Here is a 20,782-nt window from a genome sequence, read left to right on the forward strand (position 1 = left end):
GTATTTAACATTATCGGGAGTGATTTTGAAACTCTTTCCGGATCTTATATTTTCTTTTATTCTTGACCAGAAGTGATTATTTATTTATTTATTTATTCATTATTTTTTTCCCAAAGTTAATTTTAATAAAGATATCTCCCGCATCATCAAAAAATAATTTTTAATCGTGATTTACATTATTTGTTCGCTGATCCCGAATCCAGGCTGAAGTAACTGGAAATTGCGTCAAAATCATCAGCTGTGCGGCGCTTACACGTACCACGGTATAGTTGGCAAGTATACAGTTGTGAACAAGTTATAGGTAAAGTCAGAAGCAAATGTAAGAAGAATTCTATGCTCGCTTCTCGGCTTTGCCTATTCCATATTACTAAAACTCTAATGTTGAATGTATGTATGAATGTATGTATGTATATATGCTCCGAAATACAGCCAAAACGGTACATGATACTGCAAAAATTTTAGGCCCACCTTACTCACCATTCGCCTGAGGTGTGCAGTATCAAATTTTATTCAAATCGGGCAGCGGAAAAAAATTATTTTAAAAATCAATTCCTGATTCAGTCAAGTACTCTTTGGGGGTATTTGATCAATGCAAACAACCTCAGCGGTATAGTTCGCTGGAGCTATCTTTTTTTTTTTTCTTAAATGATTTTTTTTTTATCAACCGCTGTCACAACGGGAACCCAACGGATTCACGGGTCGTCTAGTATATAGATAAAATTGAGAATATAACACAGGATAAATTGCAAGAGAATTTAGCAGAAGAAAAAAAATAGGGCACCAGCCTGTGGGGCTTGGTTCCCGAAACATAGTCTTGTGGTTTTGCGGAGTCCCAAGGTGATCCTCCCATAGCTAAAGCAGTTATTTCATAGTTACACTGTTTCGGTTCACTGTCTGATGTCCATGTTGGCAGATCTGCTTTGCGATTGTTTTGTAAGAAATCTCTTATGTGTCATGTTTTTTTTTTCTCATTCCACATTCTTTTCTTCACTCCATCTGCCACATATTTTCCTCACATACAAACACATTTTCCTTGCATCCCCAGAAACCATTCCATGAATGCCTGCAAAAGGATATTGCACCAAAATCCGAGGCTGTCACAAGCCCATTGTCTTCACAGGCAGCCAAGAACTGCTTCAAACAGGTTCATGAATGCCTGCAAAAGGTGTCATCCACCAGACGGTGATCTCCTCAGGTGAACCTGAGATATCCGTTGGCACACAAAATCAATGTGCTTCCCCCATTGTCTTCAGTCACTTACATGCATATATTACTTGCTAAATCAAAGATTTTTCAAGAATATTGGTCCAAACCCTTTGAGTATGTACCTGGAATTTCCTCTCTATCTAAGAGAGGATGATCACCTGTCTCTCCTATCATCTAAGCTCCAGCATTTGAACATCGGTCCGTATTGCAGCACTCTCTGAGGTTCGGAGACCAGATAGGGTGAGATCATGACGGATGGTTACACCTTCTACTGGTCTAGTCGCTCTGATGGTTACCATGCCTGTGCTGTATGGGGACTGAGGGCTTTGGGATGCTTGTAGTCACATGGTTGGGTTTTATATCAGGACTCGTCCACTAGGGGTTTTTGTAGTGTGCATCCGGTACGGCAATAAAGCGGAGTTGTTACTTGCTCTCGTGTCTGTCTGACTGCTCCTCGGACACTACAATTGGCAACGAGGATGGGATACTCAAGGGCATAAAAGCCAAGCTATTTCATGAAGGAGGGGGTGGTTCCTCGATTCTGTAAACCTAGGCCGGTTCCATATGCCCTGCGGGACAAGGTCAAGGGTGAACTGGATAGACTGGAGGCCTGTGGAGTGATCGAACGGGTGCCGTACTCGGACTGGGCCACCTCGATCGTCACGGTGCTGAAACGGAATGGGGACGTCTGATTGTGCGGGGACTTCAAGACCACGGTTAACCCGGGGCTCAGCATGGAACAGTATCTGCTGCCATCGATTGGATCAGGTGTGCGTCAGCCTACCCGCTCAAACCTACCTGGAGGACGTACTCATTGCGGGGAAAACGGCGGAGGAGCACCTGGCTAACATTTCCCGGGTGCTCACGAAATTGGAGGCGTGCGGCCTGCGTTTGAACAGGGACAAGTGCGCGTTCTTCAAGCAGCGGTTGGAATACCTCAGGCACATCATCACGCCGGAGGGGCTGTTAAAAGGCCCTCGGAAGGTGGAGGCGATTCAGCATATGCCCCCACCCGCGACAAGACGCAGCTGCGCTCCTTCATTGGTATGGCGCAGTATTACCAATGATTCGTGCGCGAACTCAGCTCGCAGCTCGCGCCGTTGATGCGGTTGCTCAGGAAGGACGAGTGCTGGGTGTGGAGGCCTGAACACCAGGCGGCGTTCAACCGCGTCAAGTGACTGCTCACGGAGGATACGGTCCTCGTTCACTACAAGCCTGCACGTCCGCTCTTGTTGGCATGCGACAGCTCCGCATATGGCATCGGGGGGGTGCACTCCCACAGGATGGACGATGGTTCCGAGCGACCTGTTTGTTTTGCATCCCGGACCCTGTCCGCGGCAGAGCGGGAATATGCCCAGATCGAGCGCGAGGCTCTCAGCCTCGTCTGGGGGGTGCGGAAGTTTCATCAATACCTGCTGGGACGGCATTTCACCTTGCAGACGGATCAAAAACTGCTCCAATTCATCCTGAAACCCGAGCGCGGGGTGCCGGTCGCAGCAGCCGCGCAAATACAGCGGTGGTGTCTGTTCCTTGCTGCCTGCAGCTACAATATCCATTTCTGAAGCACCGGGAAGCATACTAACTGCGACGGTCTCTCGCTCTTTCCTTGCGTGGAGGGTCCAGCGTCATCTGAGTCAGCTGACCGCGTTGACGTGTTTGCACTGAGCCAAATCCAGAGTGGGCTGGTCACGGTCAAGCAGGTCACGGTGGAATCGGCTCATGATCCAGTACTCGCCTGTGTCGTTCAGGCGATTTCTACGGGGAATTGAAGCAATCTGCCTTCAACACCGGCATTTCAGCCATTCGCGTCTCGCGCATCAGAGCTGTCTTTGGCCCAGCTGTGCATTATGTGGGGAATGATAACGGTGATCCCGCCGAAGTTCAGGCAGCGTTGTTTGCAAGAGCTGCATGTCAGTCACCTTGGCGTCGTGAAGACCAAGAGTCTTGCTCGCAGGCTCTTGTGGTGGCCGGGGTTGGATAAAGACATTGAACAAATGATTAAGCATTGCGCTACTTGTCAGGTGGATGCCGACAATCCGTGTCGGGTGCCGGGGCTATGGCTGATCCCAGACAGGGCCTGGCAGAGAGTCCATGTGGATTTTGCTGGTCCTTTTAAGGGCAAAATGTTTTTGATTGTGATCGATGCATTCTCCAAATGGCCGGAGGTTGTGGTCATGCAGCGTACATCGGCGGACATTACAGTAGCGAAGCTGCGAACAATCTTTGCTAACAAGGGAATACCCGAGATTCTGGTCTCTGATAACGATCCACAGTTCGTCGCAGGTGTGTTTGACGATGTGCGTCGAAACGGTATTTGACATCTGAAGTCCGCACCGTATCATCCTGCCACGAACGGGCAAGCGGAATCATTTGTTAAAATGTTGAAACGCGCCTTGTGTAGAGGGGAGGGTGCATTTATGCAGACAATTATTGATGTATTCTTGCTGCAATATAGGAATGCTATTCATTCGGCCACCGGTGATACCCCTGCCATTCGTCTGTATGGACGTGCATTGAGGTCTCGACTAGATTTGCTGTGCCCTGGGAGGTTGGTGGCTGGGGCGGTGTCGCGCCCGACACTAGTGCGCGGTTTTGATGTGGGACAGTGGGTAATGCTACGTGATTATGGCCACAATTCCAAATGGGTGCCGGCCGTGGTGTCTGCAATACTCGGACCGGCAAATTGCCTGGTTAGGACTGATGATGGAAGGGTGTGGAAGCGGCACATGGACCAAATGCATGATCGCTGTACAGCATCACCCCATCACGTGCCGAGCGACATGGAGCCCCCACCCCTGATGTCGCCGGGGCCAGACGTTGCATCGCCAAGGCCAGACGTGCCGGCGCCCGCGGGGCTAGCGGACTCGGGGTGTTTACCTGATTCAGTCCTGCCCGAGGGAGATGAGCAAGCTTGTCAGCCGGGGGCACTTGATGTTATGGATGGGGCAAGTCCGGCGAGGGTGTCACCTCAACCTAGCCAGGAGGCGTCTGAGCCTGGGTAATCTGGTGGCGCTGTCCGCCTGGGGCGGATCAGGAGACGGCCGCGGTGCTTGGAGGATTTTGAATGTTGATTTTTGCCATTTTAGAAGGGGAGGGAGTGTTCTGTATGGGGGCTGAGGGCTTTGGGATGCTTGTAGTCACGTGGTTGGGTTTTATATTTGGTTGGCCTGCTAGGGGTTTTCGTAGTGTGCATCCGGTCCAGCAATAAAGCGGAGTTGCTACTTGCTCTCGTGTCTGTCTGACTGCTCCTCGGACACTACAATGCCCAAGAAGTTTCTTTAGCTGTGTCCAATAAGCTGACTCCCATGATGATTAATGTAACACTGGTCAATGAGTGTATTATGAGACTAAGGATTCGTCACTCCATGGGTGTCATTTCCCTGGTCTTTGTATATGCTCACAATGAGGCGAGTGGTCTCACCGTGAAGGAGGCATTCTCTACCATGCTCGAGTCTGTGGTTTATCAGTGCCCCAGATGAGATAATCTTCTCGTCTTGGAGGATTTCAAAGCACCAACTGGCACTGATGGGGATGGTTATAAAACATGTGTTGGTGCGCCTGGGGCGGATCAGGAGACGGCCGCGGTGCTTGGAGGATTTTGAATGTTGATTTTTGCCATTTTAGAAGGGGAGGGAGTGTTCTGTATGGGGGCTGAGGGCTTTGGGATGCTTGTAGTCACGTGGTTGGGTTTTATATTTGGTTGGCCTGCTAGGGGTTTTCGTAGTGTGCATCCGGTCCAGCAATAAAGCGGAGTTGCTACTTGCTCTCGTGTCTGTCTGACTGCTCCTCGGACACTACAATGCCCAAGAAGTTTCTTTAGCTGTGTCCAATAAGCTGACTCCCATGATGATTAATGTAACACTGGTCAATGAGTGTATTATGAGACTAAGGATTCGTCACTCCATGGGTGTCATTTCCCTGGTCTTTGTATATGCTCACAATGAGGCGAGTGGTCTCACCGTGAAGGAGGCATTCTCTACCATGCTCGAGTCTGTGGTTTATCAGTGCCCCAGATGAGATAATCTTCTCGTCTTGGAGGATTTCAAAGCACCAACTGGCACTGATGGGGATGGTTATAAAACATGTGTTGGTGCCCATGGGTCTGGAACTGGGAACCGGAATAGCACTAAGTTCCTTGACTTTTCAAGAAGTCATGGACTTAGGGTGGCCGGTTAATGGTTTCAGCGCCCATAACCTTATCGTTGGACTTGGTATTTCAACACTGGTGGTGTGGCAAAGGAGATTTACCATGTGCTCATTGATGGTCGCTTGAGGATGATTCGGAACTGCAAGGTTGACCGGGGTGTCCAGTTCCTCCATACCGACCACAGGCTTGTTGTAGCATCTCTGAAGTTTCAGCTTAAATCTGGGAGAATGATACCATCCCAGCCTAGGCTGGATGTGAACAAGCTCAGGGATAAGAGGAGATTCTTGTTCTGCTTACAGAGGAATTCGTGCATTGCGTTCCTCCAAGCCTGTTCCTCGGTGTGCTGCTGTTGGAGGAGAGGGTGGTGTCCTTGTCATAGAGGAATCCGAAGTGAAGGCCTGCTGGGCTGGTTACTTTGAGCAGTTGTATCAGGTTAACCCACCGGCTGTTGATTTGGATGTCAAGGGTATAACTATCCCCATTGCTGACCCTCCAATCGACTGTGAACCACCTTTGTTTGTGGAAGCACAAGCTGTGGTGAACCAGGTGAAAGCGGCTAAAGCCCCAGGGATCTGTGGCATCCATGCTGAACTCCTCAAGGCTGGTGAAAATGCTGTACTGGTATCGTTGCATGCACTTCTGTGCTCTAGTTGGAGCGCAAGCATCATCCCAACTGACTGGAAGAGGGGTCTTGTTGTCCCTCTGGAAAAGGAAGGGTGATCGCCAGGACTGCAACAACTACTGAGAGGTGATGCTGCTCTCAGTGCCAAGCAAGGTCTTTGCTAGGATAATCCTTCAGAGGGTTAGTGACCATCTGCTTGAGCACCAGTACCCAGAGCAAATGGGCTTTGCATCAAATTAGTCAACGATTGACTGTATCCTTGCTTTCCGGGTCCTCACCGAACACAGACAGTTTCGGCAAGGGCTGCTCACAGCTTCTGTTGATCTCCGCAAAGCATTTGGTTCAGTGAATCAGGATACCATCTGGAAGATTCTCGGTCTTCATGGGGTGCCACCAAAGTTGATTGATCTGATTTCTGAATTATATTCTGGTACTGAGAGTGCTGTGAGGTGTGGTGGTTTAATCTCCGACTTGTTTCCAGTTGTTGCTGGAGTTCGTCAGGGTTGTGTTTTGGCCCCCACAATCAACAGTTGCATGGACTGGATTTTTCAGAAGATGTTGGAGAGATCAAGTTGCGGTGCATTGCTTGGGAATGTCAAGATCTCTGACCTTTATTTCACAGATGATGCAGTCATCCTTGTGGAAAGACTGGATCTCTTTGTGGGGGTCCTCGAGGCACTGAAATAGGAATCAGAGCCGCTGGGACTATGGGTTTCCTGGGTCAAAACAAAGATCCAGGCTTCCAATGACATATTTCATGCTGCCATCTAGTCTGTACCTGTTTGTGATGAGGATGTTGATGTCATGGAGAGATTCACTTCCCTTGGCAGTGATATTCATGTCTCCGCAGGTTGTGAGCCAGTGGTTAATATACATCTGTGGCGGGCCTGTGGAGTCATGGATTCACTGGATCATGGGGTGTGGCGTTGGTGGTACCTATGCAGGTGGATGAAAGTCTGAGTGTTATGGTCGTTGGTGCTTCCAGTCTTGCTCTATGGATGTGAGACTTGGACTCTGCCAAAGGATCTGAGACGAAGACTTAACTCCTTCGGTATCGGTCTCTTCAGAGAGTCCTTGGCTATCGCTGGTCACACTGTGTCCAACAAGTGGTTGCTGAGAGAGATTAAAATGACATTTGTTGCCTGTACAGTATAGTCCGTGACCATCAGCTGCGGCTGAATGGACATGTGGATCGATTTCCTGAAGCTGATCCTGCTCACCAGATTCTTTCAGCGAGGGAGCCTCGTGAGTGGAGAAGGCCAACGGGACAACCGTGTTCCTCATGGTTGCAGCAGGTTGATCAGCATCTCAAGGAGATGGGGATCGGCCAGGTATCGATCTGCCTGGGGAGTGTCCAGACGGAGACTCCTGGTGTACTGACAGAAGGTGGACACAGCGACGCACTGCTCGATCACATGTTCCCATAGCTCAACTAACCTAACGGACTCCCCGAACGGAAGACGCTGGAAACAGTAACAGCTTAATCAGGTCTGAAATGTAAGCAGATGCTGACTATCAGCAGATATAACAATGTTTGAGCTCTTCAGTTGTTGGGGTTCTGTGATGTAGGCAGATCAACACATGGTTTAGGGAACGAGGATCGAGGCAAACATGAATGCCACCGTCCTTTGTGATGCATGTTATTGAACTAACCCATTCTACTGGTTCCACCACATGCCAATAATACCAAGACGCTCTATGTTGTCCAACTCAAACTGAATTTTGTCCTTCAATGCAATGGGTGTTCAGTGAAGAGCATTGACATGAGGGAGCACATTTGGATCAACAAGAAGTTTATGTGTGGTCCAAAAACTCACCAATATGGTCAAACTGTTGGGGGATGCGTCATGAGTATGTCCTCTACACTGTGGTATATGGGTTGATGTTGTATGGCACAGTGTAGGGTGAAAACATTCATGGTCTCACATGATGCAAATTTGAGGATAGCTGGGCCAGGCTCATCAATAACAAATAAATGAATGTCCATCCAAGCTGACTCCTGGAACTTGCATTTTATGTGAACAATAGTGCCGCAGTTGATAGGAGTTCCATTGCAAGCAATAACCTTAACTTTAACAATTGGGTGAAGAACTTTCATATGAGGAGGACGTTTTATGCCGAATTCCGCTGGGAATATCTGATGAAATATGCACACAAGGTGGGTATTCCCATCTTTAGGGGGGATGGACCCATGTCCATCTTTAGGGACAATAGATCTGTGCCTGGTCTGTTGTGAAGACATATGTTGACCTGAGTGAATGGTTCATCTTGTTGAGTATTTATAGCATTGATCGCATTAAAAACAAAACAATCATGGTCAGCACTGTCCATGTTTCCATGCGTTGCCTGAGCCTGCGACTGCTCATCGTGATGATGCTCATGGTGTTCAATCAAATGCATTTAACGAGGGGGTTGCCCTGCATCTCCCTGTCTGGTATCTCTGTGGTCATCGTCATCGTGACTGCCTGAATCTTGTGGACAAGCACAGCTTGGCCCAATGACCAAATTTTCCACAGTGGTTAAGCCTGACGATTGATTAGATTTGAGCTGGGGTGTGTTCCGTTGGGAAGTAGCTTCCTATCGTATTCCAAGACATTTCTTCTGCATCAACCGCTTCACAAGCTGCTCATCCAGCCACTCAGGAAACGGAGCAAGCAATCAAGAGAGGTCTTCCTTCATAATATGGACATGGCTGTGTCGCTGATGCAATGCCCTCTGCAGGTTCTGGCAGGAATTTGGAATTTGCTCAGGGTGCTGGTGACATCTCGCGTACTCTTCACGAAGGACACCGTGGGTTCTTTAACGTCCACCAACTAAACGTGGGTTCATACCCCTGTTTATGGATGCTCATAATATTATATTCCATACTTTCATTTTTACTGCACTTCTACTATACTAAAAAAATAGAATATGTTTGCATGTATGTGTGTTTGTTTGTTTGTTCGTCCTTTATAGGCGGCCGAACCGTTGGATGGAATGAGATGAAACTTGGCATGAGTGATCCTTGGGACATGAGAACGGACATCGGGGGGTCAAGGGGTCAAGGTCACAGGGTAACTTAAATTTCTCAATTTCATCCGATCGAGACGGGACCAACGCCATTCGACAGATAATCAAAATTAAATGACACAGTTGATTGACGACATTCACTTCCGACCTCCGGTTTTCGAGTTATGACGTCATAAATTGACTCAAACGTCAATTTTTCATGTTTGTTTGTCCTTTATAGACGGCCAAACCGTTAGATAGAATGAGATGAAACTTGGCATATGTGATCCTTGGGAACGGACATAAGGGGATCAAGGTCAAGGTTAAGGTCAAAGGTCAAAGGTCAAAGGTCACGGGGTCAAGGTCACCGGATAATGACAATTTCTCAATTTCATCCGATCGAGACGGGACCAACGCCATTCAACAGATAACTGTACCCGCCCATGGGCGGGTACTTTGCTGGTTTCATCCTAATTCTTCAAAATCTATGAACATGTAAATTCCCCCCCCCCTCAAAAATGCACAATTATAGACTCCATCGATAAACATGGCAGGCCAGCTCCTCCTTCTGATTCCCCATTTATTTATCTTTCTTTCCCTCTTCCTCGTACTCTGTTGCCACTGCGAACACGGTAAATTAATTTGGGGGAAGTTGTCACAAGACGATCGAATAAAACGGAAAACAACAGCCTGGACAGCATTTGCTCGAGTACCATGCTAGCATTGTTTCCATGGAGACTGCCATATTGTTAAGCAGTACCGAGCACTCCGTACCATCAGTTTGCTCGCTTGAGTGATTTGAACCAAGCAAGCTGCTTGCTAACGGAACACATCCCTGATTTGGGGGTATGAACCTGTAAATCTATTTGGGGAGGGATTTGTAATTTGCCCAGGGTGTTGGCTCTAACTCACCTACTCTTCGTAATAGACATCGTGGGATCTTTAAGGTCCACCATGTAGATGTATCGCATTATGCAGCGCATGCAGCCTCATGGCAAAACAAATTCCATGAGAAAGTGCTGAAGGGTACGGGAATATGTTATTCGGTTTGTATTCCCAGGATTCTCCTTAGCGTGAACAATTGCAGACTGGTTCATATGATTAGAGGTTTTCAGGACTCTTCAAGTTTAAAAACCTTCCTGCCAAACAAATTGTTGATGTTAACCATGGTGTTTCTGTGATATATTTCTAACTTTGAAGGAAACTCCATTCCAAAAAACATGGGAGAACATGCTGAGCGGGTTACATCATCACGCCAGGACAAGGAACAGAGGGGCGAGGGGCAAATTGGAAATCAATTCCTGCATTCGGACAAAAGTGGACAAACGATGAGGATGTAGGTTTTGGTATATTTCTATTTCCCATAACATATGTAAGGAGCAACAAATTTAAATCCGTCATCAAGGTGAGATAACCATTTAATGGCTTCCCGAGCAGCATTCTTGAAGGATCTCATTGGCCTTCTGGTTGAAGGTGTTGTACGGTCTAACTGAGTGCACCGCAGTCTCACATTGGACTGTCTTTGATCTTCCGTTTGACAACATCTTCCATGGATTCCGTTGATGGAAGACTGGTCAGATCTTCCTTGGGAACTCTATACCTGGTTGTGGTTGGGTTTGGTGATGAGGGATTTCAATGGCATTTTGGTTGATGTTTGAGTATGCCTCTTTCACGCACTCTTCTGCAGTGTTGTCTTGGATATGGAGGGACATGGGGGTAGGTCCACAGTGAAGGCTTCCTGGATTTGAGCCTGATCATTGGTGAACATGTGATGTTACAGTTGATTGAGAAACCAAGAATTTCCAAGGCCTTTCAATATCCATGCACATGTCATATCTCAGCATCGACGTGGTAGTGATGGCTAAAATCAGGAGCTAAGGTAAACTTGTACGCTGCAGGGTGCCAGCCATCGCCCGCATCCCTGTGTTTACTGGTGGCAATGTACCTCCAAAGTGTCTTTAACTTACAGCTTGAAAGCATGAAGGTCTCACTATGTATATATTGCTTTGGGATTTGCTAAACATCAGAGATCCCACATTGTCTTTCACGAAGAGTAGGAGAGTTATTGACCTTCCATCGAATGGCAATCCTGGCGAACCGGTTCATGAAAGACTTGAGTCGAAAACTTTCCCCAGCTGACCTCACCAATCTCCACCAAATTTTGCAAACATATCCCACAGTAAAAAGGACAACGTAAGACAGGAGAAACTGACCTCAAAGACAAACATGAGCCCATTTGGGCCATCGTTACCGTGTTGCACTCCCAGGTTAATTTAATTTTTTTGCTCCAGTTTTAACATCAATCTTCTTGATGGTTTACTGAAGTCTAAATAACCCGATCCTGATCGGATGACCCAACTTGTTATGTATTATGTGTAACGACTCAAAAGATCATCATACATATGGTCACTAACTATACAGTCACTAAATACTATTTTAAACATATTTTTCAATGTTTAACAAAAATAATCTATTTTGAAGTTGGTTCAGATGTAAGACTTACCATGGTGGTGTGAGTCATTACTCATCGTGGGCTGGACGAAGGTGGGCCTTATGTGGCCTGCAAGCCGTGTGTTGACACCCTTAGGTCAGAACGATGTTTGGGGTCTGGGACATCGAAGTTCCTTGGAAGGGAACTCATATAATTACAAAAAAACAAAGCTAGTGTAGTGGAATTTAAGTTGGATTACACTTTTCCACTCGGGTACGTGCACCTTGGCCCGACAGCTAAAGTTCACAGCACAACAAAGTTTGTCAAACTTCACATACTGTAATGTACTTCAACCTGAAGGCTGAAGCACGCATGATCAAACAAGCACATCCATCCTAACCCAAAGAGCTAGAATACCTGGTCATACAAAAACTGTGGTCCACTCATCAAACAGAGTGGATTGCCCTCAATAGTTGAGGTGGCAGGCTGTACCATATGGCATACCAATCAAACAGTATCTCTTCGCTGGAATGGTAACCATGAACCCTCGTCTCACACCTGCGATTGCTGCAAGGCTTCTGACCAATGGGGGTGCCTGCCACACATCCACCAATTTACGCATGGCAGGCAGTTTTCTGGAATTTCAATATTAGCTTTAACTACTACACCGATGATACTTAAATCTACCTGTCGTTTGAACCTGATGATGTGCTCTTGTCTACGACTCTGAATTCCTGATCTCTGAATGTCAAATTTAGATACCCATGAATTTTCTCGTCAATGCCGCCAAAAAAGACATGCTGCTCCTTGGCCGGTGAATCAGTCATAAAAAAGCTTCCATCCCAGATGTGACTTGGGCATCACCATCTCATCTCTATTTCTACAGTTTCAAATCTTGGTTGCATCATATATTCCACACATTGATAAACCTGTAAATCTATCTCTCAAGCCTGTACAGCTCATTCAGAATATGGCTGCAAGGCTTGGTGTGTCGACTCACAAATTTGATCACCTCTATCCTCAAACACTCAAACACTTCACTCGTTCGCAGGAGACCTCGTTCACAAGAGCGTGGGAATTAATAATTGTGGTCTTAAAGAAGAAGTTCTCCTGTTCTTGTGTATGGCAGCTTGGCTGCTGGGTAGCTGTCATTTCTTGGAGGCATGGTTGTGCCGCTGATGCTGCGCCCCTCTACCAGTACACTGGTGCTCATTTGGCTGACCTTGGAAGGATGACAGGCTGAGTCAATCCCACCTGGTGTTAATTAAAGAAGGGGTAGAAGTTAGTTTAACAACTGGGGTGTTAGTTTACGAAGCATCCAGCTCGTGCTTGCAAAGTCAGCTGTTCCTTATCAACGATTTCGGAAGAAGTGCTTGCTTAAGTGCTTAAGCCTCTTGGTGAGTACTCTACAACAAACTTAGTAACTGAACACACACCTGGAACCTCCGAGTGATAGAGTTTGTGGCGATTCCCACAATTCCTGGCACTCTGGCGATATTCAAGATGACATCCAAAATGGGTAAAATCATAGAATACGGTATATAACATCTCAAAAATGTGGCAAATTGGAAAAAAAAATCATTGAGATTTGGTTCCTGATCATTAGTTACTAGTTTCTGATAATTGGGCTTTGTTGCCATATTTAAAAATCCAAGATGGCGTCCAAAATGGCCACCACAATTGGCAAAATCATATAAAATTATATATAAAACAGCCTGAAACTAAGAATAATATACAGTAAATTAATATATGTTCCTGATTATTAGAAACTAATAGGCCTATGTCGTGATGTATGTTTTGTTGCCATCCATAAAATCCAAGATGGAGTTCAAAATGGTTTTAAAAATGGTAAAATCATAGTAAATATTAAATGTCAGTTTCAAATAATCATTAATGTAATAATAACAGAGCGACTGAACAATGGAATATTCGTCTTGTTATTCTTATCAAGGATGTTTATATTGTTATCGTACTTGGAATTGAAGATGGCGGACAATTTGAAAGCCAGAAAACACCCACCCACATAAACACACCCCTATACACTTTGAATGTTTACAGACACTCTCAAGTATTACGTGTACTAATCTTTTTATGTGTATTTTTTTTTCTCTTTCCAGGTTAGATTAGTTAGCTTAGCAAGACCGTAGCTAGTCAAGATCAAGATCACAAGTCAAGATGTCAGACAAGCAAGAAATAGTTTAATGTAATTGTCAAAAGAAAGTTGTTGAAATGGAAAGAAAACACAAACGGGAACATTGTGTCATTCATATGTCTGGAATAAAGCATGGATCGTTCACATATTTTTCAGACTTGACGAATCCAAATGATAGATTGGCACTTCTCAAAAATATACGGGATCGTCGCTTCGCTGAACCACCAGGTTCTTCATATCGAATGACAGATATCTGTCAGGGCATTCCTGATGAGATCCAGGAGAACGAGGGCTATCAGAGAGGATGTTTCCAAACATTTACCCTGAACCTACATAGGTTAACAGCTAGTAAACCATCGAACGATCCTGAAGCTCCTGGACCATCTACCAGCCAATAAGGAAGGGTAAAGTGCAAAAAAGCATCAGAAAAGATCATTTTTGAACCTGATTGTATTTTCTGCAATACTGAAGGCCGAATCCATGTGAAAAAGGCAAGCATCGACACAAAGGAAGGCACCTCTTCATTTGAATGTGATGGATGGCAGAAAGTGCTGCAAATAGCAGAAGAGAACAATCATGCGTGGCTCTTAAGGCGAATCCGAGGATTTGATTTGTTTGCAGCAGAGGCTCAATACCACCCAAAATGCAGAAAGCAGTATACAGCCAATTATCAGAAACTAGTAACTAATGATCAGAAACCAAATCCCAATGATTATTTTTCCAATTTGCCACATTTTTGAGATGTTATATACCATATTCTATGATTTTACCCATTTTGGACGCCATCTTGAATATTACTCGAGTGCCAGGAATTTTTTTTTTGTTAACATCTCAAATGTGTAATCAGACCAGAAAAGGAAGGACCAAAAAACCATAATGTAATCGGACCAAAAAAAGTTGGTTTGGTAGAGTCCTTGGGGGGGGGGTGCATGGATACCCTACGTAGATACTCCCCTAAATTGCTTCATTGCACATTCACATCATTTTCAAAGCTAATTTTGTGTTATAGATCTGACAATTTTAAATCCAGTGCAATATATGACTTTAACAACTACCCATGAAGCTGCACATACACCGTGAGTTGGGGGACATCTGCAAGGTGGAAAAAACAGTCCTGAAGGTGTCGTGCAGCTGGATATACCGCCAACGGTCGGAAGCTTCTATTGACAGGGATATTCACTCATCTAAACGTGGCCACCTGCAGCAAGCTTCTCTACGCATGGCCATCTCGACCAAGCTCCACCTAAGTGTGGCCACCTGCACCAATGTCCTCTAAGTGTGGCTACCTGCACCAAGCTCCTCTAATCCTGGCCACTTTAACGTACCAAGCTCCTCTAAGCCTGGCCACCTGTACCAAGCTCTTCTCAGCATGTCTGCACCAAGCTCCTCTAATCCTGGCCACTTTAACGTACCAAGCTCCTCTAAGTCTGGCCACCTGAACCAAGCTCTTCTCAGCATCCCTGCACCAAGCTCCTCTAATCCTGGCCACTTTAACATACCAAGCTCCTCTAAGTCTGGCCATCTGAACCAAGCTCTTCTCAGCATGCCTGCACCAAGCTCCTCTAATCCTGGCCACTTTAACGTACCAAGCTCCTCTAAGTCTGGCCACCTGAACCAAGCTCTTCTCAGCATCCCTGCACCAAGCTCCTCTAATCCTGGCCACTTTAACATACCAAGCTCCTCTAAGTCTGGCCATCTGAACCAAGCTCTTCTCAGCATGCCTGCACCAAGCTCCTCTAATCCTGGCCACTTTAACGTTCCAAGCTCCTCTAAGTCTGGCCACCTGAACCAAGCTCTTCTCAGCATGCCTGCCTGCACCAAGCTCCTCTAATCCTGGCCACTTTAACGTACCAAGGCAGCCCCGCAGATGAAAAACTATTGATTTTTTTTTTGAAACGAACCTCTGTTCCAGGAGCCAGATATTTTTGGCATCTCAAAATTTCATGCTGTATAAAAAAGGTAAAATGTTTCTTGGGATGTAGGGGAAGATCGGTGATATTTGAGTGACATTATATTTATTTGGTCAGTGTAATTATTCTGTTTGTTTATATACTGTTAATTATTTGCACGAGTCAAATGATTTCAGCTCTGGGGGGGAGAAACAAAAACAAAGAAGAAACAATTATTGGCCTGTTAATTAAATGGTATAGCTTTCGCTGTATTTTGCCCCAAATAGCATATTTAGCAGCAATAGATGTGTATGTAATAAATATTGAAAAGTGATGAATATAGAACAGATAATAATAAAAACTGTTTGTTTGTTATTAATCCAAAAGCGTGTACAGATGACATGCCAAAAATTATACAAACAAGGTGGGGATGGTGGCAATAAATTATCATGTGAAACCATCTCTACATCTTTCATTGAATAATGGTTGTTCCCTGTCCATCCCTCTGTCCATTTGCATTGACAGTGAATGATGATTGTTTCTCCATGTATGAATTTGACCAGTGAGTTACTAAACCATTAAAACACACACACACACACTGAACTTTTCCAAAGGGATCAGGAAATGGATGAATGGCTCACAGAAAGTAACACCTCCCTCATCCCAAAATCTGAAGAAATCCAACGACCTCACAAGTATTGGCCAACAAGATGTCTGCCAACAACATGCAAACTTCTGACGGGAGTCATCACAATAATGATGTACCACCACCTAACACAACAAGGAGGCCTCGAGGCAGAACAGCATCACACATTCATGGATGATAAAACGCATGCAAATGTACAAGATAAGTCCCCAAATAATAAAGCTGATTGAGAAAGTCATGGATCTCTGGAATGCCACACTAGTCCTACAGCACTCAGAAGGAAAGATTGAAATACCAGGAGTGAAGATACGACTCCAGATCCCCCAAGGAGACAGACTTTTCCCCCTCCTGTTTTGCTTGGCTCTGGATCCACTAAGTAACCTCATTAATGAGCAAGGACATGGATACACTCTAACAACCAATAAAAGAATGTCCTAAGAAACAAGAAAGGTGAAACATCGACTGCATATGGATAATTTAAAACTCTTTGCACCAAACGACAAAAAATTGGCAGAACAACTGAAATTGGTAAAACGGTGCTCCGCCGACATTCAAATGTAACTTGGCTGAGATAAGTGTGCCAAATGCACGTTCATGCAAGGTAGACCAACAAAAAAAGACAAAATATCAACAGATATATAGCGACAATTGGAAGAAAGACAAAAGAGCAGGGAAATGTAAAAGAGTATTGTACAGATTGTGGATAGACTAAGAAGGATCACTGGAATGACTAAGAAGAGATCAGCCCAATTGAGATGGAGAATGAATCATAATAAACGAGTAAGACCAAGGACACCACATGAATGGCTTTCAAAAAATGGCAGGACTGAGCCAATCGGACAAGTGTAGATTTTGCAAGGCAGATACAGAAAGCATGACCCACCTCCTATTGGGATGTGAAAAACTCATGACGGAACAGCTGTACACACAAAGGCACAACAATGTATGGCGAGTAATCCGCTGCACATCTATGGAAATTTCAATATCTCAGTTCCACAAACTCATGGAAACACAAATTAAAAGGAATCATTGAAAACAAGGACATAATGCTCGCATATGACCTGATGATCCCATCTCGCGTGAATATAAAAAACAAAGCACTGCGATCGCACTTAGTACTCAGATACAAAAAGGAAAAGAAGACATTCTTCATTGAGGTTTCAGTACTCAGTGATTTTGGTCTAAATAACATAGAAATAAAGAGAATGACCAACTATCAAGACCTCAAGAATGAAGTGAAAGATCCTGGAAGCTGAAGAATGCCAAATTTGTACCAGTCATGATGAAGAACCTCACAGAGATATTAAAAACCATCCCTGGGAATATCACTACAAATTAACTGCAGTTGGAAGCCATACTGGGCCCAGTAACGATCCTGAAAAGAGGCCTTGGAACAAAACTCTGAGAACAACAAACCTTCACAACTTAGGCCATGAATCGAGATCCTTCACCGAAACGAAGGTAGATACTGTTGCGGGCCAAGGGTCAGGTGAGAAGATCACGAGGTGGGGGAAGCTATCTCGGCTCCCACCAGACGCCCCGGAATTGTAGGCCATCGCACACGGATAATTCCGTGACGCGGTGGGTCGCTTAACCGACCGTGGATGCCAATAACTCAACCACGTGACTTAGGGTCCTCCGTCTAGTTAATCTGGTTACATAAAAATAACCAGGTGATTTAATTACCGGGGAACACGTCCTCAGTATGCCTTGCCCGAACCGGATCACTCTCCCAGACCGGATCACTTTACCGGATCGGATGCAGCCGAGCAACACTGCTAAGGATGTACAGGCTAAAAGGAACTGATCGTTGGGAATAATGTCCCGGCTAAACTAGGATTCAGACCATGTTGGATCAATGGAAGAATAGACAAAAACGAGCAGGGAACATTCCTAATAATAATTTATTACAATGGGCGAGGAATGGTATGTGGTACGATAAAGATTTATTGGGGTATGATGTGCAGAGATAGGGGAGAGAGGTGTGGTGCAGCAAATAACAAGCAACTTATAAAAGCGGACACAGGGCAGACCTAACCCGGAAGTAAGAGTAACAAGAAGCGAATACTTCGATATCGCGCGGCTGGGGGCAGTAAAAGTCGAGGTTAAGAATGATGAAACAATTTTGCAGTTATAAAATTTAAATGTAGACACGGTGAATTAGCTTGCAGGATGGGAAGAGTTGTGACGTTGGACAAATTTCTATTTATAGCCCTCAGATTAAGGGACGTACGCGGCCATAAATGTGACAGAAGACGTGACAGAAGACACAGGACAGAATAGCCAATTATATAACAGCGCGATGTCGCCGCGCTGTAAAAATGGAATAACTAAAGCCTGGTGTTGGCTTTGTGGTTAGGCTAGCGGCTTGGGATCCTAGGGTCCTGAGTTCAAGCCCCGTTGGACACTGAATTAATATACACCAGGAGGTTGACTCAGCCTGTCATCCTTCCGAGGTCGGCAAAATGGGCACCAGTGTACTGGTAAGGGGGACACTGCATCAGCGGCATAGCCACGTCAAAACCAATGATGCAACCAGCAGCCACAGGCTGCACTCGATAGAGAGTGAATGGAATAGCTGAAAAGATCGAGTATTTGGATGGGGGATGATAAGAGGTGGTGGTGAACAGCTGTTTTGAAAGCCTGGAGGGAAGAATGGGAAAGAATAGAGTGAGGAAGTTTATTCCAAAGGCGGGAAAAAAGAGGAATGAAAGAGTGAAGGTGAGCAGTGATTCGTGATTTTGGTAGTTTTACCAGAAGGGGCTTGTTGGCGGACCTTGAGCACCCTGTGGAAATGTGGTGGGGACAAATCGCAGAGAGAGCAGGGGGGGCGAGGCTGGAGCGGAGACAGTAGAAGACAGAAAGACCACCGATCAACCTGTAGTGATTGAGTGAGAGGCCCAAAGACTCAGCTTCATTGCGGGAGATGCCGATGATCCTAAATGCCCTGGTTTCTACAGCGTGAAGCCGAGAAAGGTGGGAGGCAGGAGCACCAGCCCAGAGGCGAGAGCAGTACTCCATCAGGCTGCGGACGAAAGCTTTGTAAGTGGTCAGGAGCTCAGGTGGGCCGAGGAAGGACTTTGCACGACGGAGGATTCCCAGTCGGCGACTGGCTTTGGAGGCGAGGTTTGAAATGTGGCTTTCCCAGGAAAGGTCATGGCAGATAGTGAGACCCAGAATACTTTGACCCTAGATACTGAGTCTCTAGAGGACTCCGTTACACCTTCTGAAACCCGAATATGGAGAAAACTAGCGTTACACGCACGCACGCACACACCTGCTGTTTGTGAATCCAAATTGAGAGACGTGTCATGTAATTTGCAAGCACACCCATTATTCAAAGAAAGATGTCGGGATGGTTTTAGATGATAATTTATTGTAACCATCCCAACCTTGTTTACATTAATTTGGCAGATCATCCCGACATCCCTTTTACATTTTTTTTTTCTTAGTTTTTTATTCCTTGTTTCTGTTCTTTAAAATAATTTATTTGCATGCTTGGACTAAACTTTCAAACTCGATTTTCGGTTATGTTTTCACCACCCCCCCCCCCCCATCTGTCTGTCTGTCTGTTCAGCAGGATATCTCAAAAGTTTGTGGATGGATTTGGACGAAACTTGGTGGACAGGATGGGTGTGTGACATGGACGAATAGATTCGAGTTTGTTGAAGATCACGTTCCACATCTGGATACGAGCTGTTTTAAAAAAAAATTATATTCATTGATTATTCACTATTCAGATCAAATGGGGTCAATATTGACTGAGGTAGGGATGCGATTTTGGTTTAGACCCTTTCGACCCGATTAAGAGCCCGGAGATCCTTTTAGACCTCTTAGACCCTTTATATCCCTCAGACCCTTAAGACTGCAAAGACCCTTGATGTCCTGAATACCCTTAAGACTGCAAAGATCCGAGCAAAGACCCTCAGACCCTTAATACCCCAAAGACCCTTTTAGTCCCTTAACCCTGACTGAAGTGAGTGATTTTGAGCTTTCCCTCACTGGGTCCACCGGCCGTCGATGGTCCGATGAACTTGAAAATTTGATCATTTTCAGATCATCACTTAATGAAAACGATGGTTAAGATTTTTATTTTTTTCCATGTGTTATTTTTATATTTTTATGTGTTTTATCGCTTTTCTTTAATTATTCAGTTAAGGTTAGACAACAAAATGCTGAAACACTCAGAAAACAATTACAAGCCAATTAATTTACACCATCAGTGTCCCAATGCATGTAAACCCTTGTTCACGAGTTTGTTGGACATGAACACGTGCAAAAACTTGCAATTTTTTTATGATTTGTTAGGCCTACATAATTGTCATGTGACTCCTGAACAGTAAGTCTGATTTGGTCTATGTGATATCAAAATGTGTGCAGGGACTACCCGACTGAAAAAAGTCACGAGAGGAGATTTCTAAATCCCCGGCGGTTGCAAAAAATGTCGAGGTGCAGTTAGGGGTAAGTGCTGTTGGGGTTAAGGGTTAAGACCCTGAAGACAATTTAAGAACCTTCAGACCTCTAAGACTGCTGAGACCTTTAAAGACCCCTAAGGCCCGTCTGGCTCCTGTGATACAGTCCGCCTGGGGGGAATGCTTGGGTAAGACAGTCGACTTGGGGGTGGCACAATACGCTGGGAGGGACAGTACATCAGGGGTGTGTGTGTGTGCAGGTGAGACAGTACGTTGGGGGTATGCCGGG

At 45.4% G+C, this 20,782-nt stretch overlaps 2 protein-coding genes and 1 long non-coding RNA gene across 7 annotated transcripts in view; 2 read left to right on the forward strand and 1 right to left on the reverse strand.

Annotated features, from left to right (window-relative positions):
* The window catches only part of LOC147021246 (uncharacterized), a 78,664-nt gene extending 62,216 nt beyond the window's left edge, over positions 1-16,448 (forward strand). For 2 of the 4 annotated variants that reach the window (XM_085891041.1, XM_085891043.1), the window contains one exon: positions 13,512-16,448. The gene's annotated coding sequence lies outside the window, so the exon portion shown is untranslated. Of the gene's footprint in view, positions 1-1,045; positions 4,523-13,511 lie in introns of those variants that run through there. The other 2 variants (XM_085891040.1, XM_085891042.1) reach the window with 1 other exon arrangement.
* The window catches only part of LOC147021247 (general transcription factor II-I repeat domain-containing protein 2-like), a 187,511-nt gene that overhangs the window by 47,832 nt on the left and 118,897 nt on the right, over positions 1-20,782 (forward strand). The gene's annotated exons all lie outside the window — the stretch shown is intronic.
* Positions 1-20,782, reverse strand: part of LOC147021248 (uncharacterized) — a 228,381-nt gene that overhangs the window by 16,787 nt on the left and 190,812 nt on the right. The window lies entirely within an intron of this gene.

Source organism: Eptatretus burgeri, chromosome 8 (assembly GCF_056783735.1).
Source record: "Eptatretus burgeri isolate ZD-2024b chromosome 8, Ebu_testis_v1, whole genome shotgun sequence".
NCBI classification, from domain to species: Eukaryota; Metazoa; Chordata; class Myxini; order Myxiniformes; family Myxinidae; genus Eptatretus; species Eptatretus burgeri.